Source organism: Protopterus annectens, chromosome 8.part0 (genome assembly GCF_019279795.1).
Source record: "Protopterus annectens isolate FY-2018-M chromosome 8.part0, PAN1.0, whole genome shotgun sequence".
Taxonomy (NCBI): domain Eukaryota; kingdom Metazoa; phylum Chordata; order Ceratodontiformes; family Protopteridae; genus Protopterus; species Protopterus annectens.
This window is the reverse complement of record NC_056741.1, coordinates 71172216-71200070: the sequence shown is the minus strand read 5'-3', so window position 1 is coordinate 71200070 and position 27855 is coordinate 71172216.

The window sequence follows — 27855 nt, the reverse complement described above, 5'->3', positions numbered from 1 at the left end:
AGCAGTTAGCCTAGTACTAATCTATGAACCTATGCACACCCCTCTGACCAGGTCCAGTCTTGCTAAGGGCAGCGGCCACCACTACATCCATGTCAAAATCCTTTTATACACTCTGGGGTGTCAGGGGGGGGGTCACCACACCCCTAGAAGCTGTAAAGGTCTGAATGTTCTGTCATGTATTTTATGCCTTATTTTTAAATGACAATTACTTGTTAACTGCATTTTTTACCACTAACCAGAAGAGTTATCATGTGCCCAGTATTATTGTGTGTGCACAGATAAAAATCAGTAATATTTTGCACGCACACACACACACACACACACACACACACACACACACACACACACACACACACACACACAAACATATGTTATAACAATACTAGTTTTATGCTGATTTCAGCAAATACCAATACATTGCGCAACACTAGTACTGCCACACCAGATCAGTGATTGTTGTTTAAGAGTTGTCAGGAGTAATACATACCTGTCACTGTTCCTGTCCTTGCTTTTCCCTGATATATTTTCCCTATCCATCATAAAAAAAAAAATCTGATATGTTGGTAAATCATTCAGGATTACAGTCAATAATGCCAGACTGTACAGTTTCATATTTCTTACCGTCCAAAAAAAGGCATGTCAGTGCAAAACATGAAATTCGTTTAATTGTAAGTGAATTAGAGCAGTACATAAAATTGCTCTTGATTCTGAGTCTTCATGCTGTCATTATTATTGGGTTTATCCAGAATTCCTGAGCAAAGAAGTTGAGAGTTTTAGTATCTGGTGTCCTTCCAGTACTTATAAAACTCCCTGAAAGTGAAAACCATTCATGTAGATCAGGAAAATTGTTTTTAAAATCCCTGGTAAGCACTGAGATCGGCCACTCTGATTGATCTGCTGATCTCTAAGGCTTATCCTTGCACATGTTCATTCACGGATTACTGGCTTTATCCTTACAAGGTTGTATCACAAATCTGTTTAGGATGAAGCTCGTTATCGGAGAAGAAATTATCCTGTTTTTTCATAATTTTTTCCCCTCAACCATCTGCTCCTTTTGTGGTGCCCTCACTGAGTTAAGGATGAATAGGGGTCCCTCAAACATCAGGTATCATGGGCGCCTAAAACAAGTATGATGTTAGCTTTAGTTGAAAGTGCTCACCAGCATAATTGAACTAAGTCAAGGGCACTATGTCAGTATCAAAACATTTGATGAAATTATGATGCATGCAATTTCACAAAACACTGTTAATACAGCCAGGTATATCTTTGAATTTTAAAAGAGTAGATATGGTGCTAGTCCTTAGGATTCATCATTCTAAGTGTTATTACCCTCCAGATTTATTAAGAACAGGGGATTGCTATACTAGCTTTTGTTGGTTTAACAAATGTAACAAAATATCAACACAAGATAACAAGCTGTGGTTGGGGACCCTCCAGGACTAGGGAGCTCCCAGTGATTTCAGGGTTCATAGGTTCATAGTTTCATAGGTTGGTACTAGGCTATCGGCCCTAGGGCCTAAACAAGCCTAGCCATAACAATTCCCTGGCTATTTCTTCCCACACTGTTTACTTCCCTGGACCCCTGTCTAGCAGGGCAACTGACGTGATCCCCAGAGTGAATTTCCTTTCTCCCATCCAATCATCAAGATTCCTTTTGAAGAGGGCCAAAGAGGCGCTCTGCTTGACATGTATGGGCAGGCTATTCTAGAGTATGGGGAGTCTCTGGGTCAGGAAACTATCCCTCCAGCATGTTTTGTTTATTGTGATGACAAGGTTTAGATCCCTGGAGCATGTGGCTCTGAGGTACTGGTATTTCTTTAAGTGTAGCATGTCCAACAGCTCTGGGTTTACATGGCCTTGTATGTTAAGCAGAGATTGCCTCGGAGTAGATGATATGCGACAAGACTGTAGCTGAAGTTTTTTAAGGTGGTCAGCATAGGGAATCTGCTTTAGGCCTGTGATTCTTTTAGTGAGGTATTTCTGCGGCCTTTCCAGTTGTTGCAGATGTCTTGAGAGGTACATATCAAATGGGGCGTTGTATTCTATAATGGGTCTAATGAGGAATGAGTACAGTGGGACAATGACCTCCTTTTTTCTGGATGAAAAGCCCTTAGTGATGAGGTGTGCCACATAGAAAGATTTCCTGACTGTTGTGGCGATGTGATTATTGAAGGTGAGACCACCGTCCACCTGTGTCTATAAGTCTCTTATCACACTTTTGGTGTTTAGTGTACTGCCACCTATGTGATAATTCACAGGTATATGTTTTTTTCCTAAAGGGGATAACTATACATTTCTTGGCATTTAGCTTGAGCCCATGGCTCTGGCACCAATCATCTGTTTCTGTAAGGCCCTTTTGTAGAGTATCCACATCATTTGGGGATTCAATAATGGCTCCTAGTTTGCAGTCATCTACAAACTTTGTTAGACAGAGTCCCTTAGTGTTGGCCTGTACTTCAGAGAAGTAGATGCCAAACAAGAGAGGTCCTAGGACTGAACCCAGAGGTACTCCACTTGTCACTTGTCTGGAGCTGGATTTGGAGTCAGCTACTTTTACAGTGTGGGTTCTGTCACTAAGCCAGTTGGCAACCCATCGAGTGATGTAGGGATTAATGCCCAGCTTAGTAAGTTTATCTATGATTCCAGAGTGAGGGATGGTGTCAAAGGTCTTGGCAAGGTCCAGATAGGCTGTGTGGACTGCCTTACCCTCATCCACAGCTCTGGAGACTGATTCGAAGAAGTCAATAAGGTTCAGGAGACAAGATCGGCCCTTCACGAACCCAAACTGAGTGGGGTCCAGTGTTTGAAGGTTGCCAATGTCTTTGTTTATAAGTTCCATGATAATATGTTCCATGGTCTTGCAGATCAGGCTCGTCAGACTGATGGGGCAGTAGTTCCCGAAAAATACTGTGCAGTGCCTATTCTGGTGTTGTGTTGTGTCCGTAATATAATGCATTTAAACTGAACAAATAGTAAACCTAAAAAGGTCAAAGAGCACACTGCATCCTTGTAAAATCACTTGCAGTGTTAAAGTGAATAGTGTATTTGTAAAATAAATTAGTAAACAAAGATACAAAGATTCTTCAGAAAGCAATCATACACTTTAAAGGAAATCCACACCTAAAGAAACTGAAAAAAAAAACATATGCTTTTCAGCAAATCTTCACCTTTTGTGCATTACCAGTGTCCCTGTATCAAGGTAAGTGGTTATTTTATCATTTTTTTTTAATTTGCTATACTCCAAAGCGGGCTGAAAGAGGGCTGCCATGGGTAGCATGATTTTATTATAGAGTCTGTGCCTTTGCCTTCCTGATGTCATTTTAGAGGGACAGAGAGAAATCTGTATGAGAGGATCATTTACTGTAGTTTTCTCTCCTCAGGTTACATTTCTGTGCCTACTTTTGACTGTCAGTATCAATCTGCATTTAATTACTCTGCTTTCTGTGATTTTCATAATGTCCATTTCTAATAAACAGCATTTAAACGGATGTTTGAATGGTAGGTTTGAAAACGTATACGAGTTAATTGTCCCATTCAATGCAACAAATGCAGTTCAGTGTTCAGGTGTGAGATCTGACCCCTGTGACTAATAGGTAAGTTAGGGGGATGGGGGTGGGTTAATGGTTAGGATGCTAACATCACAAATACAAGGTACAGGGACAGATTCTCAGTAACTGAAGCACGTTAGAAAAATGAATACTTTTATCAAACTAGGAAAAACATAATCATGGTTAGAGGAAGTGCAGCAGTAATAACAGCACAAATTCAACAACAACAACAAACGAAACAAATTACAGTAGAGCACTCGGTACGTATAAAACGAACAGTAATACCAGACTGGTAGGAAATCTTACTATTACAGTATGTGGAATTATTTCCTCATAGGATAATGTACTCATTTATTAGTGTTTACTCCTGTGCCATGACTCTGCAGACACAGTGCAGCTCAAATCAAGATTTGTTTGCAGGTTTCTTTCTTTTCTCCTTGTGTTGTGCTACTACGTCACCCAAGCAGAATAGAATGCTGAGATGCTGGTTCATCTTTATAAAAAGAAGTTAGGTGTTGCCATAACGTTCCATCTGTGTTGTAGATCTCCATATATTCCTTACTGATAGGACCTCGGTTCCATTCTTGGCACCGACCCGGCCAATACACAAGCCTTGCCAGCTAAAAGCTCTCAAGCTAAGTCCTACCCATAGTGCCCTCTTATCCTTATCTTCAGATCGAGTTGGCCCAGACAGTGTAAGACAGTGGAAATAATAGAAACAGGTGAGACAATGGAGGCCCTATCTGAGCAAATACCTTATCAGGTAGACAGGGCCAAGTGATCCACCAGGAGTCATTAGGCAGGGGGATGGAGGGCAGGAAGTAAGGAATGTATGAAGATCTACAACACAGATGGAACATTATGGTAAGACATAACTTCTTTATCTGATGTTGTAATTCTTCATACATTCCTTACTGATAGGACCGACTCTCCAGGTGCTTGCTTCCTGGGTGGCCCTATGGAAGGATATTTCTGAGCACCATTGAGCCAAAAGATGCTATTCCCCTGGAGGCCATATCCAATTTGTAGTATATGATAAAGGTATGAGGGGATGTCCAAGTGGCCGCTGCACAGATGTCATCCATAGAAGCTCTGGAATGAAAAGCCACCAAAGTGGACAATGACCTAGTGGAATAAGCTTTGACTGCAGCAGGCAAAGTTAACTGGTTTAGATGATAGATAAAGGTAATGTAGTCTCATAGCCATGTTGACAAGGTAACTGTAGAAACAGCTTTGCCCAGTTTGGGGCCTGAGAAGGCAATGAAAAGCTGGTCTGACTTTCTGAAGGGTTTAGTTCTGTCTAAATAATGATGTAGCTCTCTATGCACATCTGGCGTGTGCAACTGGTATTCACTTCTGTTTGAAAAATTTGGGAAGAAGACAGGTAAATCAATGGTCTGGTTTAAGCTTGAATTTGAGATAACTTGGGTAAAAAGGAAGGGTTAGTTTGAAGCGATACTCTCTCCTTGTGAAAAAGCAAATAAGGATGGTTAACACTCAGAGCCTGCAACTCTGATACTATCCTAGCTGAGGTGATGGCTACCAAGAATACGGTCTTCCAGGATAAGAACTTTATGTCGCATGTATCAGAAGATTCGGAAGGTGGACAGGTTAAAGTTTGTAGAACCAAGGTCAAGCTCCATGATTCAGTTGGTGTTCTAATAGGTGGTCTGAGGTGTATGACTCCTTTCATAAAAGTCTTGCAAAGATGGTGGGATATAAGTGAGAAGCCATTAGAACCATTATGAAAATTAGCGATAGCTGCTAGATGCAGTGTAATAGTTGAGGCTGAGGCTCCTGCATGGAGAAGGATCAACAGGTATTCCAAAACTCTATGAACTAGCATTGAAAAGGGATCTAACCCTTGTTGTTTAGCCCAAAAAAACAAACTTGGTCCATTTGCTGTGGTAGAGTGTTCTGCTGGAGGGTTTATGGGAAGCCAGAAGGATCTTTCAGACAGGGGAAGATAGGTTAGTTTGCCTGGCAATCAGAGGAAGTGGAAAAACGAAGCTGTCAGCTTGAGGCTGTGGAGGTTGGGGTGAACCAGCCCCTGTGGGTGAGATAAAAGTCCCAGGGTTTGTCCAAGATCCATGGACAGTGAATCAGGTGAGGCCATAGGAAAGGGATCCAAACTTGGAGGGGCGAATAGGGGGCAATGAGGAAAACTTTGCTTCTCAGCTGTTGTGCTTTCTTCAGGAACTGCGGGGTGAGGTGAATAGGAGGAAAGGCATATAAGAGACCCAGGGGCCAATCATGAGTCAGAGCATCTCTCAGGGACTCCCCCTGAGGGGGAATCAGAGTCAAGTAGCTGCTGCATTTGTGGTTCACAGGGGAAGCAAAGAGGTCGCAGCAAGGCCGGCCCCAGTGATGAAACATTTGACTCACTATTACTGGGTTGAGGGACCACTCGTGAGGCATCAGCATGTTCCTGCTCAATTTGTCTGCAATCAGATTGGAGTTACCGGGAATGTGCATTGCTAATAGAAAGTGGTTGGAAGCTATTTTCCATTGCTACACCCTCAGGGCATCCTGACATAAGGAGTAGGGCTTGGTTCCCCCTTGCTTATTGATGTACCAGACTACTGACATATTGTCTGATTGGATAGCAATTGTCCCTGACAGAAGGGTTGTCTGGAATGCTTATGACGCTAAGAGCACCACCCTCAGTTCTAGGACATTGCTATGCAGATTGGCTTCTAAGGACTACCAAGTGCCTTGGATGATCTTTCCTTGAAACCCCCCCCACCCCACCCCACCCCATCAGGGAAGCATCCGTGGTCTCTGTGGCCTTGGGTTGGGTGGTGAAAAAGGGGCGACACCACAAATCTTCTTCTGGCTTTGTCCACCAAATTAGACCTTGTTTGCAATGGTCTGTAATGTGGATTGGGTAAGACATTGGTTGTGCTAACAGAGACCATTGGGATGATAGTAACCATTGAAGTAACCTCATGTGGAACCTTGCTAGAGGTACAAGTGGGATTGTCGCTGCCATAGAGCTCAACAGTTGTAGGACCTGTTGAGCAGGAGCCATGTTTCAAGATAGTACTACCTGAAGCTGAGAGCTTAGTTTTTGAAGTCTGTGTAGGGGTAGAGCAGCAGTGCAGAAGATTGTATTAAAATTTGCCCCAATGAACTCTAAGTTTTAACTTGGAACCAATTTTGACTTGTCTAAGTTTATGGAGATTCCTAGATTTCCTGCCAGATGTTGGGTGTATGATATGGCTTGGAGCAGCAGACTCCTGGTTGGGGCCGTAAGGAGCCAATCATCCAGGTAGGGAAACACTCAAAATCCTTGTAGTCTCAAGTGAGCTATTACTACTGCCATGCATTTGATAAACACTCTGGGGGCTGTGGAAAGATCAAAGGGCAGTACTCGGAACTGGTAATAACTGGCTCCCAGCCAGAAGTGGAGGTATCTCCTGGATTGTTTGTCCTTCTTTATGTGGTAATACGTATCCTGGAGATCTATTGAGCACATCCAGTTGTCCTTCCCCAGAAATGGGAGAATGGACTGAACCGCAACCATTTTGCTTGTTTGACAAACTTGTTCAGTATGCTGAGGTCCAAAATTGGTCTCCAGTCCCCCGTCTTTTTTGGCACTAAAAAGAACCATGAGAAAAATCCAAATCCTCTCTGGTCTAGTGGGACTAATTGGATGACTCTTTTTCTTAGCAGCTTTAGAACTTCTAGTGCTGCTGCATTCCTCTGACTGGGTGGGGCATTGGGGATTTGCCTTAGAGGCTTGGGGTAAATGTTGAAGGGGATTAGATAACCTCTGGTCATTATTCTCTGCACCCAGGAGTCCGATGTTATCGATTGCCAGGCCAAGTGGTGCAGAGAAAAACATCCCCCGACTGCCTCTAGAGGCACGCAATCAGGCCGCTCCTCAGGTGCACTGGTAGGGCTGACCCGAGAAGGACTCTCTTGAGCCCTGGTTTTGTGGACTCTCTCTGCCCTGAAAGGGGTGTCTCCTAGAAGAGTTACCCCGTCTGCCCTGGGGGGATTGCTTGCCATGCGTGTTGCGGAAAGGTCCTTGGGATTTCTTGAACCACATTTTCCCGCCCCTTTGATTCCTGGAATAGGAGGGGTTAAAAAATGTATGCTCACCACAGATAGGGTCTTTCCGTTCTTCTCACACCTGGCTAATATGTCCTTAACTTTTGGGCCTAATAAGGAGGATTTGTCAAAAGGAGTGTTGACAAAGGAGGGCTTGAAAGGATCCGCAAAGTCACATAGTCACATCCAGGCATAATGTCTCATGACAAGGCCTGAAGCAGCAGCTATGGATGCTCCTTTGGTTGTGTGAGCTATCAACCACATGGAGGAGTTAGAGATGGACTATAGGGTGGCCAGCTGAGAGGTGACCTTGTCTTGCACCTTATCAGGTAGTACCCCAGCCAAAGTACCTGAAAGTTCTGTGATCCGGTCCCTCTGGAGACATGTAAAATGTGCCATGTAGTTCACAGACCATATGTCAAAGATCACTGAAGCATAGGTCTGCTTCCCTAATCTGTCTCTCGTCCAGGACTCCCTGTTTGGAGTATGGACAGTGGAACTTTCTGCTGCTATTTCTTTTTTATTGGCCGCCACCACAACAATGGAGTCTACTGCCAAACCTCTGGACCAGTGTGGATGGTCTTCTGGAGGGGAAAGAATTTTATCAGACCTCACGGGAATTGGCTCAACATTGTCAGGGGCCTTCCAAGCCCGCTGCACTATGAGCTTAATCAATTCATCTGCAGGAGGGGGTCACCCAGGAAGTAGATGGCTGAGCATGGAAAGCTTGCAAGAATATGGACTCCTCAGTAGAAGGGTTGATGGGCTTCCAATCACCCCTCTGTTTCAGGATCTCAAGTATGTCTCCAAATGAAACATCATCAGGGGGTGACCATGATCCCTCATTGAAATCCATATCTTTGGTGACGGGTTCCTCAGGGGAATCTACGTGCTTCCTCTTACATGTTCTCTTTTGGGATGGTTCCTCAGTGGGATCTTCCAAAGAGGATTCCAAAGAGTGGGATCCCTGGAGCAGGGTTTCTTGCCACTCCCATGCTCAGAGTCTCTGTGTAGTAGGTTGTGGCAACTGCATGCTAGGGCTAGTGTAAGATTAGATTACGATGAAGGAGGTGCCAACTGCAAGCTTGTAGAAGCAAGAGCCCTCTCCATCACCTGGAAAGCAGACCAACCAGAGGAGGGATGGGAGACCAGAACTGGAGTCAGAAACTGCCCTGATGAGCCCACCTCCAGGATCAGAGCCCTGAGAGGACCAGAAACTGCCAGAGCAGCCAGAGCCATAGATGGTGGTCTAGAAAAAATTGTTGTTGAACTAATGGTCACAGTGCCAACAGACCAGTCACAGTTCCGAGGGTGGGTTGACTCTGAAAGGAGCAATGGCCAAAGGGAAGGCTCCAGAACCATAGACAAGATTGTCACCAGAACCAAAGGCATAGGCACCAGGGCAGGCATTGGTACAGAGGGCTCCAAGGTCTGCAAAGAGGCTGGAGGAGGAGGAGGATATGTTGGGGTCAATGCAGAACAAACTTTGGCTCCAGAAGGGAGAGAGGTCTTTCTTAGGGGTCGGGATTCTCTAACAGCCAGGGTTGATCAACAAGCCACACTACATCAATTTCAGACAGTCTCCTAGTGGATCTAGCTGACATACCTGAGGGCGAGTCTGGTCTTTCATAGGCTCATAGGTTGGTACTAGGCTATCAGCCCTAGGGCCTCTACAAGCCTAGCCATAGCAATTCCCTGGCTAGGGACTATACTGTATTCCCAAGAAAGGATCTATAGTTGGAGAATACCTTGTTCTAGGCAGGATTTCAGGATTCTGCATCGAAGAAGGAGCTGTAATTGAAGTCACAGTCGGTGCCAATGAGGTGTCTGGTACTGAGGATAACGTCGGTATCGAAGTAGGTACAAGAATGGTCAGCTCCACAGCCTTTACCAAGAATAGCTTTGGTGCTGTAGAGCTAGTTGACAATGCCAAGGCCGAAGTGGATGCAGCAGACATTTTAGGAATCTTGAACAAGGCAGTCTGAGAGCTTTTCCATTTTGTAGAGCTCGGGGAAGCCGGAACCAATTGGCTTCTCTTTTTTCTATATTTTCTGGGACGTGGTGAGACCTCCACCTCAGAAAGGGCCTACAAAAAGGTTTTTTTTTAATAGACCCATGAGAATTAGTTTGTTCTTGTGCTCTGCAGGAGTGCAAGAACTAACATTTTTACATATCTCGCAAGGAGTTTGTAACTGAAGATGAGGGACTCCAAGACAGTAAACACATGAAAGATGCCCATCTGAGTTAGGCATCTTTTGCCCACACTTATCAAACTGCTTGAAACCTGTTGTCCCTTTTTTGTCTGCCATTTTGATCCTGTAAAAAAGACTAGTCACAGCAGAGGAGAAAACAGTAAGGTAGTACAACCAAATAGTATGAAGAAAAGGGGATATATATATATATATATATATATCAAAAACAGTATAACCAAAGTTGGTAAGGGAGGGGCATATCAACAAGGGTACAAAGTTTATCATAAAAAAGGGTAGGAAAAGGGGTCACAGAGTAATATAGTATAAGAAAACTATCTTAAGAAAGAAACAAGTACTATAAAGTGAAACATTTCCAAAATATATGTCACTTAGCTGAGAGAGCCGGCTTAACATGTCTTGAAAAGTGCGGGGCAAATGAGATCTGAAGAGAAGGACAAGAGGAGCGCTACAAGAAAAGAGACGTGGAAGAGCTCGCGGATCATGTGACCCAGGCAGGTATGACCCTAGCCTGAGTAGCATCCTGCCTTCACCCAGAATGATACCACAATATAAGGACAAAATGATTGACTTCAACAATTGGCTAAGTTTCTGGTGTCATTCTAAGGGGGTCCAGTATCTGTCTGCCTGGGACGACATGATCGACAGAACACGATGCTTCACCAGAGATGGTCTGCACCTGTCGCCCCTGGGATCCAGGTTACTGGCTAAGGCTCTTGCCACCCCTATAGTGCCTTTTCAGGCAAAGTTCAAAGGACAAAACCACCATCATAACAGGTACAAGCATGCAAAATCTGAAGGTAATGCTACTCAATGCTAGAAGTCTAAACCTCAAAATGCACTCCCTCGAGGCACTCCAAAAATGGAAAACATCAATATCTGTGCAGTAACTGAGACCTGGTTCAAGGCTCCAGAGAGCACCCCTGTAATACCAGGCTACAACTCTTACCACACTTTTTGGCCACCAAACCAGGATCGAAACACTAAAGGTGGAGAAGTGTCCATATTCACCAAGGATATTCACACCACCAGGTTAGTTGCCCAACACAATGTGTCTGAAATTCTCCAGGTGCAACTAACACTAGGTAAGACTGCAATCCAAATTGTAGCTTGCTACAGATCCCACACCATGCCCCAAGATTCTCACTACACCTTTCTAAACATACTGGAAAATATTCATATACAACCAAACACCCTAATACTGGGTGATTTCAACTACCCTGCCATTAACTGGGAAAACTACTTGTGTACCAACACCTTTGCCCAACGGTTCTTGGAATTCATAAATTCCAATGCCTTGGCTCAGCTAATCCATAGTCCCATCAGGGGCTCCAATATCCTAGACCTGGCCATTATCAACATGGGAAATTGATGCTCCAAACCTATGGTCACCCCCTCATTGTTCAGGTCAGACCATAAGCTAATCACCCTTAACATCCACATCCCACCCCCACCCCCAAGTAAGGAAACCTCCATAAAAAACTTCTCCAAAGCCAACCTCATGCTACTCAAGTCAGAAGTGACAAACTTCATCACACCCATGCAGACGGGAACTGAAAGTTCAACTGCTGAATCCTACACTAAGGCACTGTATGAGCACATCCTCTCATGCATGAATCGTGCCATCCCAAATAGAACCAAGATGCTCTCCTCCAAAAAAAGGAAGCCAATTTGGTGGTCCCCTCCTATAAACAAACTTTACAACAAAAGGAAGAAACTGTTGCAGAAAAGAGGAAAATCCCAGGATGCAAAAAAACTCCCTTACCAGCCTCAGTAAGAAGCTGAGATCCCTCATAAAATCCTCCAAAGCTAGTTACGAAAATAAAATTGCCAAAGATTCCAAAGACAACCACAAGGCATTCTATAGCTATGTCAAGAATCTAAATGGCAATGCTCAGATCTGCTCTGAGCTACAACAGAATGGCATTAAATATACTGATCCCAAGGATATTACTAATATCCTGGCAGATCGATTCAGTGCCAACTTCACCCCCCTCTCACCCCCTAAATGGCCCATCTCAATACCGGAAGATTGCCAAATCACAGTAATAACGGCCACACATGTAAAAAACGCACTATCCATAGCTAAGAATACAGCATCCATAGGACCAGATGACATCCTGGGCTGCGAACTACATGAACTACAAAATGAACTGGCACCTCACCTAAGTGTCATGTTTAATCATAGCCTCACCTCAGGCTTCGTGCTCACTGAGTGGCACACAGCTACAGTTATCCCACTCCACAAGGGTGGATCCACCTTGATCCTGGGAACTACCGCCCCATCAGTCGGATGAGCCTGATCTGCAAGGCCATGGAACGTATTATCATGGAACTTATAAACAAAGACATTGGCAACCTTCAAACACTGGACCCCACCCAGTTTGGGTTCGTGAAGGGCCGATCTTGTCTCCTGAACCTGATTGACTTCTTCGAATCAGTCTCCAGAGCCGTGGACGAAGGTAAGGCAGTCCACACAGCCTATCTGGACCTTGCCAAGGCCTTTGACACCATCACCCTCTCTGGAAACATAGATAAACTTACTAAGCTGGGCATTAATCCCTACGTCACTCGATGGGTTGCCAAATGGCTTACTGACAGAACCTACACTGTAAAAGTAGCTGACTCCAAATCCAACTCCAGACAGGTGACAACTGGAGTACCTCAGGGTTCAGTCCTGGGACCTCTCTTGTTTGGCATCTACTTCTCTGAAGTACAGGCCAACACTAAGAGACTCTGACTAACAAAGTTTGCAGATGACTGCAAACTGGGAGCCATTATTGAATCCCCAAATGATGTGGATACTCTACAAAAGGGCCTTACAGAAACAGATGCTTTGTGCCAGAGCCATGGGCTCAAGCTCAATGCCAAGAAATGTATAGTTATCCCCTTTGGGAAAAAACATGTACCCGTGAATTACCACATAGGTGGCAGTACACTAAACACCGAAAGTGTGATAAGAGACTTAGGGACACAGGTGGACAGTGGTCTCACCTTCAATAACCACATTGCCACAACAGTCAGGAAATCCTTCTATGTGGCACCTCATCACTAATAGCTTTTCATCCAGAAAAAAGGAGGTAATTGTCCTACTGTACTCATTCCTCATTAGACCCATTTTAGAATACAATGTCCCATTTGGTATGCACCTCCCAAGACATCTGCAACAACTGGAAAGGCTGCAGAAATACCTCACTAAAAGAATCACAGGCCTAAAGCAGATGCCCTATGCTGACCGCCTTAAAAAGCTCCAGCTATACTCTGTCACATATCGTCTACTCTGAGGTGATCTTTGCTTAACATATAAGGCCATGTCAAACCCAGAGCTGTTGGACATGCTACACTTAAAGAAATCCCAATCCCTCAGAGCCACACGCTCCAGGGATCTAAACCTTGTCATCACAATAAACAAAACATGCTGGAGGGATAGGTTCCTGACCCAGAGACTCCCCAGACTCTGGACTAGACTGCCCATATATGTCAAGCAAAGCGCCTCTTTGGCCCTCTTCAAAAGGAACCTGGATGATTGGATGGGAGAAATGAAATTCACCCCGGGGATCACGTGAGTCGTCCTGCTAGACAGGGCCCAGGGAAGTAAATAATGTGGGAAGAAATAGCCAGGGAATTGTTATGGCTAGTCTTGTATAGGTCCTAGGGCCGATAGCCTAGTACCAACCTATGAACCTATTGGTAGGACTTGGCTTGAGAGTTTTTGGCTGGCCCGAGCTTGTGTATTGGCCAGGTTGTTTCCGAGAATGGAACCAAGGTCCTATCAGTAAGGAATGTATGAAGATTTACAACATCAGATCAGTAGGTTTCCCACTGAAACAGAAATCAACTAACCGTCAGACTCACTCAGGAATAGTCCACAACCAAACAAACATTACAATTTAACTGCTCATACCTTTCAGCTGTCCACATTCTCCCAGAATGTCCACATTTCTACTTCATATTTTTGGCCTGTTCCACATAAAACTTGCATTGTCTAGCAAATCATTGAGGACTGAAGTCACTAAATAATGGCATACAAGTTTCAGACTTCATATCCTTCAAAAATGCATGCCATTCAAAACCTGTTACACTAGCAACTTTCGAAGTTTCGAACTACAACCTTTAAAAAGCGTTCCTGATTCTGACCCTTTGTCCTACCATTCTTTTGGTTTTGTCCACATTTCTTGTCCTAAGAGGTAGCGAGACATTTCAATTATCCTTCTTTCATCAGGAGTGAAAGCAACACAAACCTAACTCAGATACAAGTAAGCAGGTTCAGGCAGGCACTTTAGGTCCAAGATGCTAAAAAAATGAGTTTGTCTGTAGTTCTTGTGCACTTAGAAAGTGAGAAGTATGAAAGTTGGGTTAAATACATTTTATTAGTCTAAGGGAGGGACTTCCCAGTAATAACACAGTGCTCTGCAGTAGGAGCGGATGAGATAAGTCTGGTGAAAACTTCTGAAGTTTAACATACACATGGGCCAGAGACGTAAGGTGGCAATGGGTATTAGAGCATAACAGGAGCATAATGGGGAGGGAGGGAAAATCTGAAACAGATGAGCAGCCACTAGGCATCGCCAGTTCACAGACTAAACCTTGTCCTGTTCGACTCACTTTAAAAAAATGCTACTTCTCAGCCCTCCCACAATCCAAACAGTTATTTCCTTTGCAGTGAAAGAATGTGACATTACTATTTGATATTTAGTCCTAACCAATGATTTTAGGAAAACACAGAGGGAAAACATTAAAAGTAAAATAAATTTAGTATTAAAAACTATAATAAACCAAAAGACAAGAAACAATGCAAGGATGCAAACCATAACCAGAAAAGGCGAAATACCAACAGAGCACTGGTATCTGAGTAACACTTCCTGTTAATGCTCTTTGATTTCTTTATTAAATAATTTAGAGTCTCTACCTTCTGAGCTTGGCCACCAAGGTCTGCATAGTTAAGCCTGGGCATCATATGTTTATTCTCATGTCTCTGAAAATCTTCTGAACTCGGCAGTAACAAACAGACAACCATTGTATGACATAACCACATGTGTTGCTCGATGTCTTCAGCTTTCAATGCACTCATCACATCATGTTGTACACTTTGACGGAATTCACAAAGAGAGACAAGCCCACTTGAAGCCACATTATTGCCAAATATGGAGTGAGCATAATCTGACTGCCATGCACATTTTTAGACATATTATGTAAGGGTGCATGGGTTTACTTTTATAGAGCTACATGCACTGCCAAATACACCATTTTATTCCTCCCAATTGCTCAGGCCCACTAAAAATTCTGTTCTGGGTAAAATGTCATTTCATTGGCCAACAACACTGTCCACAGATTACTTGCCTTATGTAGTACTAGAGCATTACTGGTCATGATCTACTGCCATTATTTTCAATAGTCCATCAGGCAGATGCTGAAGTGGTTTCCTAATTAATAATCAGTTGTGTGTATCATCAAGAAACAAGTCAAGAATGGAAACTGACTCATACTAGTAAACCAATACAGTAACACAGTCACTAACCCATTGCTGCTAAACAGATACAATAACACAGTCACCATCCCACAGCTACTCAACCGATACATTAACACAGTTACTGTCTCAATGCTGCATAACCAATGCAACTCAGCCACTGTAACACTGCTACTCAACTGACACAACACAGTTACTGTCCCACTACTACTCAATAACACAAGACATTCACCATCCCACTGTTACTCAACCAGTACAACAGTCACCATTCCACTTCTAAGCAACTGATACAAAAATACACTGTCCCATTGTTAATCACTCAGTACAGCAACACAGTCATCATCCCAGTGCTACTCAACTGAAGCAAAAACACAGTCACATCCCAAGGTTCCTCAATCAATACAACAGCATAGCCACTATCCAGCTACTACTCAGCCTCAACAACACATTCACCATCACACTTCTACTTAACTCATACAACACAGTTACCATCACACTGCATCTCAAATGATACAGTACATTCACCGTCCTACTGCTACTGAGACACTACAACAGTCACTGTCCCATTCCCATGCAGCTCTTACAACACAGACACCATCCCGCTGCTACTCAACCAACACAACACAGTCTCCATCCTAATGCTGCTCAGCTGATACAACACACTGTCCCACTGCTACTCAAGCAATAAAACAGCACAGTAATTGTCTCACTGCTACTCAACTGATCGAACATGTCACCAACCTACTGCTACTAAACTGATACAACAACACAGTCACCACCCTACTGCAACTCAACCAATAGAGCACATTCACCATCCCACTATTACTTAACTGATACAACACAGTCACCGCCCTACTGCAACTCAACTGATAGAACACACTCAGCATCCCACTGTTACTTAACTGATAGAACAACACAGCTATGTACCATTGTTATCAACAGGCACAACACAGTCAGTGTCCCACTGCTACTCGGCTGATACAACAACACACTGTCCTACTACTAATCAACCAATACAATAACACAATCACTGTCCCACAGTTAAACAAATGATACAACACACTAATGGTCCAACTGCCACTCAACTAATACAAAATAGCCACCATCCCACTCTTAATCAATACATACAACACAGTCACATGACACTGCTACTCAAACAATGCAATGCAGTCACCTTCCCACTGCTACTCAATCAATGCAACAACACAGTCAGTGTCTCACAGCTAATAATCAACTGATACAAGACAGTCACCATCCCACTGCTACTCAACTAATGCAACTCCACAATCATAGGTTCATAGGTTTAAGGTGTTTAGTAGGCTAATGACCACAAGGGCCTTTTTAATACAACACAGTCACCATCCCACTGCTACTCAGATAATACAACACACTGCCTCACTGCTGCACAAACAATGGAAGAACAGAGTCACTGTCCCAGAGCTAATCAGCCAGTACAATACAGTTACCATCCCACTGCCACTATAATACATTCAGCATCCTCCTGCTATGCAACTGACTTTACTGGAAAAGCTCACCCAGACTCTGTCACAGCTTGCTGTGAGGGAAATGTTAGTTTGCTTTTGATTTCTTGTATTTTGTATTACTTTATTGCATTTTTATATTTTGTAAACTGTGATTTGTTTTCTTTACACTGTGTTTTACTTGTATTCTGCTTTTAATTGCATATTAAAACTTGGAAAGAGACCACAGTTGTGTCTCTTGCAAGTCAGATAGAATTTTTACCACCTTCCCACCCTGTTGCTGTTGTGTTCTTAAACACAACTGTACTTCTAGTTGCCTGCCACTTATGTTAATCTGACCACATATCTTTTTCTCTCTCCCCTTTCACTGGCTGGTGTGAGTAAACAAAATTATCATTTTGTGAAATCACTCCCCTTCAACGTTTTAAATTTATTGACCATCCCACTGTATTCCATAGAACCAGAATACAAAATTGCCCACCCTCTTTCAATTATCTTGTCTTTTAAAATTAGTGGTTCTCCACTTAGACAGCTAAAACTTAAGTTACCCCCTTTCATATCTAGCTGCTTAGTGCACACTGCACTGTTTAGGATATTGACCCATTTTTTTCACCTTAACTTTAAACATCTATTGCAAGACCACCAGTTATTGGAGAGCTCACATTCTGCCTCTCAGTAGTCATCTTGGGATTAGAGCTTCTGTTTCCTCCTGGTGAGAGGAGTACAGGGACATTATTTCCTGATGACTGCTGACCACCAGAAAGCCTAATAACTGCTTTATAGGTGACAGCTTGGAATCTGTGCTTATATTCTGATCCCGGTGAGAGTAGGAGCAGAGTGCATTGATTCCTGACTGTTCCTGAGTGGACAGTGAGAGCCTGTGCTTAACGATCAGATTGGTCTGCTTCCCATTCAAGGCATCTACCAGGAAAAGGCTTCAGAAATCCTACAGACCCTTGCATCATCTGGGACAAGACTGTCAATCACCAAACAGACTGTGGTATGCTTCGTATCTTGGGATTGGTACTAACATTTTGCTTCTGGTGAGTGAAGAAGCAAAAGAGCATTGTATCCCAACAGAGTGAAGCTGTGCTGAGACCAGCACCAGTAGTAGCCAGGCAGTAGCCATTCATGTGACTCCCCTCTTTTCATCATTCTTGACAAGCTAATTCTTTGTTTTCGGTAAGTACTGCTTGATTTGTTTCTAACTTCAGAATATCTGCCTAAATACTTCATCCTCAAATTTTCAGGGTCTATGTATTTGTTTCCCCTCAAGTGTTTGGCAGTGCCCTGTACAGACTCAGGCACCTTGAGTGACATTTTTCCTGTAAAAGCAGAATTGAAATTTCTCTAATACCTAGTTGTACACAGGAAAACTAGTTTGCAGTGACAAGCACTGTCCCCATAGTTACAAACCGGATACTCCTGACATTGATTGATATTCTCACTCCAACTGTCTAATCAATAACAAAAGGGTCAGATCTGTTGCCATGGATATGAACTTCCCCACTGACTCCATTATCAGCTTGGTGGATATGGGCATCCTAAGGCAATGTAGAAATTGCATCATGTTTACTGACAACCAGTTAATTCTTAAACAAACTGATATGGTATGTGAAAGATATATTTACACAATGTCACTGGAGGCAAAGCTTTCACATAAAAGTACTGCTAATATCAATAAGGTTGTCTGTAGTACACACTCTGCACCCATCACACACAATTCACAGCAGACATATTGACCCATATATGTTGAGGCACTCAGATGTAACCTTTCTAAATGACAAAGACCTCCTAGATGAAGTACATATAACAAATACCCTCAGCAGCCCCGAATGCACTCTTTCAAAACAACACCCACATCAACACATAGAGCTACATCTCATGTTGTCTCTACCTCTAAGCTCACAAGGCAACCCACCACACAATCCAACATTCTAGACATTGAAGAGTCCATCATGAGACACACTGATGTCCCGTCTCACTAGGCTGGGTAAGGAGAAAGTCAAGGTTAGTTGTTTATCAGGGACTAGGATCTGCCACATTATGTGTGCACTCAGGTCACTGGACCACAAGTATCAGTATGACTCAGTCATAGTCCATGTGGAAGTAAATGACCTGAGATGCAACTCCCTAGACTGTATGATGTAAAATATCATGGAGTTGTTGGAATATGTGTCTCAGGCTGGTAGGAGCCTAGCATTGAGCAGCATTTTACCTTCTCCAAGGATGATGCCACAATACGAACAAAAGATCGACTTTAATAATTGGCTTAGCTTCTGCTGTCATTCTAAGGGGGTGCAGTATTTGTCAGCATGGAAGGAGATGGTCAACAGACCACACTGCTTTGCCAGGGATGGTCTGCACCTCTCCCCTCTAGGCTTTCAAATATTAGCTAAAACATTGTCTTCCCCCATGGTGCCTTTCTTAGGCAATGCCAAACTGAAAATACTTCTGATATAGCAAATCAAAACCAAGAAAATCTAAAGGTATCACTGCTCAGTGCTAGGAGCCTAAACAAAAAAACTCCACTCCCTGGAAGCTCTCTTTACTTTAGAGAATGCTGATGTCTGTGTGGTCTCTGAGACATGGTTTAAAGCTGCAGAGAGCACACTAACAGTGCAAGGTTATAATGCCTTCCACACATTTAGAACAGCTACTTCACAGGCAGGGACTAAAGGTGGAGGTGTCTCTATTTACATCAAAAATAAATATACTTCAAGGCTGGTCAAACAGGACAATACACTTGAGCTGCTCCATGTTCAAATCTCCATAGGTAAAATCCAATAGCACTTCCTTGTAAGCTATAGATCCCCCTCTTTGACACAGGAAACCCACACCTTGTACTTAAACTTATTAGAAACACTAACCATCCAACCCAATACCATATTCATGGATGGCTTTAATTACCCCACTATTAACTAGGAATCCTATATGACACCAAATGTACAGGCACAGAGATTTCTGGATTTTGTAAACACAAACTCCATGGACTAGATAGTCAATACACGAACCAGGGGTACAATCATACTGGATCTGGTCCTCAGTAATATGGGAGAGTGCTGCACACCCTATACTGTAATGTCTTCCGTGATAAGGTCAGATCACAAAATGGTCTCCTTTGAAGCAAAAAAAAAATCATGGATCTCCAGCTAAACCTGGAATATTCAGGAACTACTCTAAGGCTAAACTCTTGCTATTAAGGGATAATATGGCAATATTTCAAGCCCCATAAACCCTGAAAATACTGCTGCCTTTGAGGAACTGTTCACAGAAACCCTGTACACGCATGTTAATAGCTCCATAGAGACAGCCGTATATGCCAGGAAGGCGTACAGAACTAACTCAAAAAACAAGCCACCCTGCTGGAATCATAAAAGCAATACGCTGTATTGTGACGATAGGAGGTACTGCCAGCCATGCCAGGTGAAACAGGACAGTAGATGTATGACTTTTGCCAGCTCAGCTAGCTGGAATTTTGTAAATAATTATATGTCATTTGTATATCAAACTGATTTGTGCAGATGCTTGTGCTGAAAATGTATTTGTGAGGTTTGCTTGTGTTAACCTGTTGAAACAGTGGACCCTGCTGGAATGAAGAGAAATGTACATGTATTGTGGTAACTGAATTAAATGTATATGTTTTAATAGAGGATACTGGCACAGCAAAGGTTAACCAGCTGGATTATTTTAAGAAAAATAAGAGAAAGGTAAATGAGGTGTTAAACCATTTAAACGGTACCCCACAGTGCTGAATAGGACTGGAGACAGTAGAGCTGGAAAAAAAGCCTTTGTTCATTAGCTCAGTAAAAGAGGGGAAGCTCCAGGGCACTGCCATAAACATTTAGATGTGTATTGTTGCCATCTATGCTGAATTCCTTTCTCAGCTTCAAAGGGTAATACTGTGAAAACATAGCGTCGGGTGACCAGATAGGGTCATTCTGCCAGCCCTCTTGGAAAATATATTTTAGATATTATAAAGAGAAATCTCAGAGTACTGAGTATTCTGTTGTGGGGAAACCTGACTAGAAAGACCATCACCCACAGCATCTTGCCTTGCGGTAGTAAGAAACTTAACTAGAGAACAATAATTCTTTTAGATTTGTCAGGAATATAGTAAAGCTTAGTTTGGATATCCTGTGGACTGAACTCTGTGATTTACTGTGAATATATATATATATATATATATATATATATATATATATATATATATATATATATATATCTATATATATATATATATATATATATATATATCTATATATATATATATATATATATATATATATATATATATAGGTTCCCTTCACATGGTCAACATTTCAGAATGTTGACATTCATATGGCCGAGACCATATGATCAACATTCGAAATGTTGACCATGCGGAACCAGCACACCTCCATACAGTGCAGAATGGAAAGATTTCCAAATTCCACACTGTAGTGCGATCTCAGAGTTGGTATATTTAAGTTCCAGGGGGTGCAGGGGGGCTAGCCGCTAGCAGTGTGAAGGTAAGTATTTTTGTGTTTTTATTTTTTACTTTTATGGTCAATATTTTGAATGTCAATATATATATATATATATATATATATATATATATATATATATATATATATATATATATATATTATTATTATTCACTATTAAATATATTTAAAACTTTTATCATAGCTGGTCCTTGTAGAAAGTAGCTAACCTTTGAGAGTACTTATATTTTTTTGGTGACACTGTGTGGGCCACTCCAGAAGGCCTAGCCATATTGGTGAACTACTACCATTTGTATCAGTATTAATAGTGGACAGCATAATTGGACACCCTTTGTTAAGGGCCTTAGAGTAGCTGATTGTGGAGTGTCTGGTGGTAGTGAATCTACATTATAGTCTGGCAAAAGCTGGTAGAGCAGGTAACCTGTGACAGCCTTTCCCAGCTGTGTGTGTGTGTGTGTGTGTGTGTGTGTGTGTGTGTGTGTGTGTGTGTGTGTGTGTGTGTGTGTGTGTGTGTGTGTGTGTGTGAGTTACTTGGGACAGGGAAACAAAGTACTGGGTTCACAGAGAGGGTGCTGGAGGTCTTGGCTTGGACACTTGGCTGAGAACTCAACCCTACAGCTGTACCAATGGAAGGAGTCTTATTGGAGACCTAGAGGGAGACAAATACAGAGACATCCAGACCACAGGCTGAGTGTGTTACGTGTGTGGTCTTAAGGGAAATTGTATTTGATGCAGAGAAGTCTGCATACAGAAATACTGAGTGTATCCATTTCTGTTCCAAGTGCACGTCCCTCTCCAGTGTCAGTGAGGTTTCAGGCTCCTTGCTTACTGGCCCAGCTTGGGGACGACACATTGGTGGCCATCACATATTGCTGTCTCCCCCCTTTGAAGACTCAAGCTAGTTTTTCAAGTGACCCTTGAGAGACATGGCTTGAGAGAAATAAGCCTATCTGGGAATTTGTTACCGCATTCCCTGTCTAGAGAGCCCATCTGCGTTGACTTTACTAACCCCACTACGGTGTTGTACTGTCTTGTCAAATGCCTGCAGTCCTAAATTTCACCTTCATAACTTGGACTTTTGCTGGTCGGCTCTATGTAGCCACGTTAAGGAATTGTGGTCTGTAACTACAGTGAATTTCCTTCCATACAGATAAGGCTGAAATTTCTGCAATGTCCATACTATGGCTAGACATTCCTCTTCTACAGCTGCATAACATTGCTCCCTGCGGTGTAATCTGCAGCTGACATATACCACTGGGTGCTCTTCTCCCTTAGAGAAAACTGGCTAAGTACAACCCCCATCCCATGGTGTGAGGCATCAACCTGTGCAACACATTCTTTGCTATAATCTGGACTGGCCAACATGGGGAGGGGCCTCCCAAAGCTCCTTTAAACTTCTGGAATGCCTGCTCACATGTTGGCGTCCACACTACCTTATCTGGTCTGTTTTACCTTGTCAGGTCTGTGTGGAGAGCAGCTATGGTAGTGTAACTGGGGATAAACTTTCTGTAGTACCTCACTGTCCCTCACCTGCTTTTTAGTAAGGGGGGCAGGCCTGAATGGCACCCACTTTAGCAGGTTCTGGCCTGATCTTATCACTCCCCACTATATGTTCCAGGTAGGAGACCTCTGCTATACTAACCTGACACTTACTGGGCTTAATGGTCAGCCCTGTCCTCTGCAGTCTGCCAAGCACCTGCCTGACATGCTGAAGGTGCTCTTACCAGGAATTGCTGTAGATGGCAATATCACCCATTTAAGCAAAACATAATCTCCTGCTCCTGCTAGGATATAATCTACCAGCCTCTGGAAAGTCGATGGGGCATTTTACACCCCAAAGGGCATCTTTGTGATCTCATACAAGCCAAAAAATCTCTAGCATTGGGAGTCAAAGGAACCTGCCAGTAGCCCTTGGTAAGATCAATAGTAGTCAGATACTTAGCCCCACCCATGTGATCTAGGGCTTCATCTGTCCTAGGCATGGGGTAAGCATCTGACTTTGTATGACTGTTTAGTTTCTTGTAGTCAACACAGAACCTGGTGATGCCATCCTTCTTTGGTACCGGCACCACTGGGGAGGCCCAGGGACTGCTGAACTTCTGGATTACTCCCAGTTCCAACGTCTTCTGCATCTCTTCCCTCAGAGTCTGTCTGACTCACTCAGGCAACCTGTAATGGGCCTGCCTTATGGGTCTTTGGGACCTTGTATCCACATGGTGCTGCACCAGGTGGGTGCACCCTGATTTCCCAATGAACATGTCCCCAAACTCATATTACTCTGCTCGGCTTTGTCAAACCTGGGTAGGGGATAGCCACTGGGACATTGCTACCCATTCCACTGAGGTGTCAGTCTGAGCCTTGCTGAGGAGAGCAGTCACCAGATCCCCCTTCCACTGAGGTGTCAGTCTGAGCCTTACTGAGGAGATCAGTCACCAGATCCCTGTGAATACTCAGTACAAGGGCATCTCTATCATGGTAAGGCTTCATCATGTTAACATGGTACAATTTGTGCCCCTGCCTCCTTTCTAGCAGTTCTATCATGTGGTTAACATCACTGACATTTCTTACCACACTGAAGGGCCCCTCCCAAGCTGCCTGCAGCTTATTGTGCTTGACAGGAATGAGCACTATCACCTGCTGTCCCACAGCATACTCACGGGCTCAAGCATTCCTGTCATACCAGACCTTTTTATGCTATTGGGATCCTGCCAGGTTCTCATGGGCCAAGTCCATCCTCTCCCTAAGCCTTGCCCTGAGTTTTAGGACATATAGGTTCATAGGTTCATAGGTAGGTACTAGGCTATCTGCCCAAGGGCATTTATAAGCCTAGCCAGAGTGTGTCGGCTTTTGCCACCCCATTGATTAATTAACTGATCCTCTGTCAAGCAGAGCCAATGAAGTGATCCCAGGGGTGTATTTTCTGCCATTTATGCCACAACAGACTTCTGGTGGAATTCATACTCACCCTCCCACTCATCACGAATCAGATCTAAAGGTTCCCTCACCCCTATGCCCATACAGCAATGTAAAGGTTGAAAAACCTGTGGATTCTTGGGGTACCTCTCTGTAAGCAAACAACAGATAGGGCAAATATTTATCCCATGCTCTCTGAAACTGGTCTGCAAATGCCCATAGCATGGTCTTCAGTGTAGAGTTTAACCTCTCCACAAGACCATTAGTCTGGGGGTGGTAAGCTAGCAGGTCTGACACAAAATTGGCACTTCTGTCAGTCAGTATTTCTCTTGAGAAACCTACTGTGCTGAAAATCTCTAGCAAAGCATTTGCCACCTTCTCTCTTTTGATGGGGGACAGATCCACCTCATCAGGGTATCTAGTAGCATAATCTACTACCACTAGGATATACTTCTTCCCTGTGGAACCTGGGGCACTCAGAGGCCCCACAATATATATAGCTATCCAAGGGAGCTTTGAGCTTGTCTCCTGCCTTGCCTACTTTTTGACACTGATCACGGGTCCTGCAGTACCCTGTTATAGTCCTTGCAATCCCAGGCCAATAAAAGTTCTGCATAATACGTCTCTTGGTACACTTCATGCCCATGTGACCTGCAAAAGGAATGTCATGGGCTATGGCTAGAAGTGCCAGATGGTAGGCTTTGGGCACTGCCAACTGCTGTATTCTCTCACCATCTAGCCCTCCCTCAGGCATTCACTCTTTATACAGTAACCCTTTGTTTCACTATACAGATTCCCCCTTTCCTTGAGCATCAGGTGCCTCCCTAGCTACCTCCCTCAAGTCTTGTAATGTGGGGTCTGAAAGCTGAGCCTGTCTCAACTCTCTCTTTGTAACTCTTCCCAGCTCCCCTTCCACAGGAAGTCTGGTATTCTCTGACAGCAGTGCCTCACTGTCAGCCTAGGTACTACTACTCACCTCTGCCTTTGCAGTCACTCTGTCCAAAAAAACATCAGTACCCACTAGCAGCTGTGTCTCACCTTGAGTCTCACTGCTACAGGTAACGCCTTCCCTGAAGTAGCCACATCACCAGTCCGGGCTTCAGATGTGAGGTCTATCTGGGTCTCCCTTGGCTACCAGACCCATAGACCTGTCTCCAAGCCTGTGTGTCACTGCATCCACACAAGGTACTGCATTATTAGAATCATTCCCTATTAAGACATCTGCAGGGATATCCTCAAACACATCTATTTGCTTGCTTCCTTTTCCACCCTCCCCATCAAGATGAACCCTGGCTAAAGGCATTTGGAATGGGATCCCTCCTAAAGCTCTGATTGGAGTGGACTGCCCAATCAAGTATTGCTTCCCTTTAACCACTGCAGGCTTCACAATGGTTATATCAGTGGCTGTGTCTCTCTTGGCAGTGGCCTGTTCTCTATCCACTAAGATCAGATATAAACTCTGCTGGTAGTTTGGTACCCCTGTTGTCTCCAGACAACTTACCACTGGCATTCTGTTATTCCCACTTGATGGCTCCCCCACCTTTTGTTTCCCACTTTGCTACATGGCCCCACTGGTTGCATTTCAAACATTTGAACCTTGATCCTGGCTGTGTAACTGAACTAGTGGCTTCCCCTGTTACTGGTGCACTCTGTTGGGAAGATTAGGCTGCCCTCCATGAGTCCACTAATATCCATGTGCAGCACTGGCTATCCCTTTCCTGTGCAGCGATGCCCTGCTTGCTAAGTATAGGTCCCCCTTTTCCCCAAACTCATCTGCAGAGTTGCATTCCCTGCCTGCCAACCAAATTCTCATGTCCGACCTTAGGCAAAGTACTATGGGCTTGTTCCCTTGCCAAAATGTATTCCAATCCTTGAAAAGTGCTGACCTGACACCCACCTATGAAAATATGTGCTTAGTTCAGCAGTATAATCACATACAATTTCATCTGCCATGTGTCTATTCTCCCAAAACTTTTTTCTGTAAGCTTCAGGTGTTAATTTAAAACATTCCAATAAACAATTTTAACTGTATTATCATTTAAGCAGTAAGTATCAGCCAATTTAGAAATAGCAGTTACAGCTTTACCATGGGGTAAGGGGGTCAGGAATCATACCCAAACCCCTTGGTCAACATTATACTGTTTACATACTCTTTCAAATATATGACTAAAACTATCAAAATTGTCACCTTCTAGGTACAGAGGAAGAAGTTTACTGACTTTTATTACTTCTGGAGTATGGTTACTCCCTTCCCCATTACCTCCATGACCCTATCGAACAGTCAGCATTTCCTTTTCATGTTGCCTCTGTCTCTCATTTTCTTCAGCTTCCAGATGTCTCAGTCTCTCTTTTTCTTCACCCTCCAAATGCTGCATTTGCTCTACTGATTCTAATTCCAACCTTTTGGCCTCCAGTTCAAGTCTCTTTAACTCCAGATTTATTTTTAAGTCATTTGAGGAAAAATTGAACTGTTCTGTTTCTGAGGGCTGCAAATTCCCATAACCAAACTGTGTAACCTCCTGGTTGCTGGCCTGTGCTGCAGCTGTGATTAAGGCTGCAATAATTTCCCCTTTAGCCAGGTTGGCATTCCCTAGTCCTTTGACTTGGCACATCTCATCTAAATGGTTCTTTGTCAGCTTGCCATACTCCTGTGCTGACATCCTTACCTGCTCTCCCTGAGTAAGCTAAGCTAACAAATGTAAATAAATAAAACTATTGTGATATGAAACTCTGAATGTCTACTTTGTGACTGCTTGAGGGTACAAACACCTTCTTTAGTGACCACTGCTTACAGACTACAGGAATTCAATATCCACACCACTACTCACCAATATGTGATGTGGTACAATGATCCCACCATACTGCCACCAATATGTGATACTCACCACTGCTACCAATATGTGACAGCCACCAATATGTGTTGTCCCCAAGCTGGGCAGTCATCAAGGATCCTGAATCCTCATCACTGACACTGAAGAGGGACATGCACTTGGAATAGAAATGGATACATTCAGTATTTCCAGATGCAGACCTCTGTGGATCAAGTACAATTTCCCTTAAACCCTTAAAGGAGAACCACACCCACAGACATCATGGTTTGGTGTTTCCTACATTTTAACACCACGCTGGGACTATTTACAGGTTTTTAAATATTTTTATACATAATTTCTGAGTCTGACCTCATGGGGTCTAGCATCTTGAAATGATCCTGATACCTCTGCAGTTCTTGTCTGTAAAAAATTACATCACACAAGCCTCTTTCTTCCCAAAGCTCCAGTCAATGCAGTAATTTTACATGCATACACTGCTGTCTTTCAGTCAGTTTTAAGTAATAATTTAATAAATTAAGTAATATTTCATGCCGTTCAATGACTACTTAAAACACAAACAGTGCAAATGCCACAGAACAGACTTTCAAAGTGTTATTTTACTGCTGCTTTTTTTAGAATGGCTACAGCGCAGTCTCTTGTGAAGCCTGAATTGTACCACTTTGACTATTCTTCCATTCCCCTTCACACCTAACGTCCCTAGCTGTCAAAGTGCTAAAGGTCATTTGAGCTGTTACCTGCTGTGATTGACAGCTCACAGCAGGAGACTTGACTCATGTACTGTTTTCTTGTTCTAGCCTTTACTTTCTGTATGAGTAGGGGAAGGACCAGGGAGCTGTGACATCACAGCATGGGTGGGTTTTTA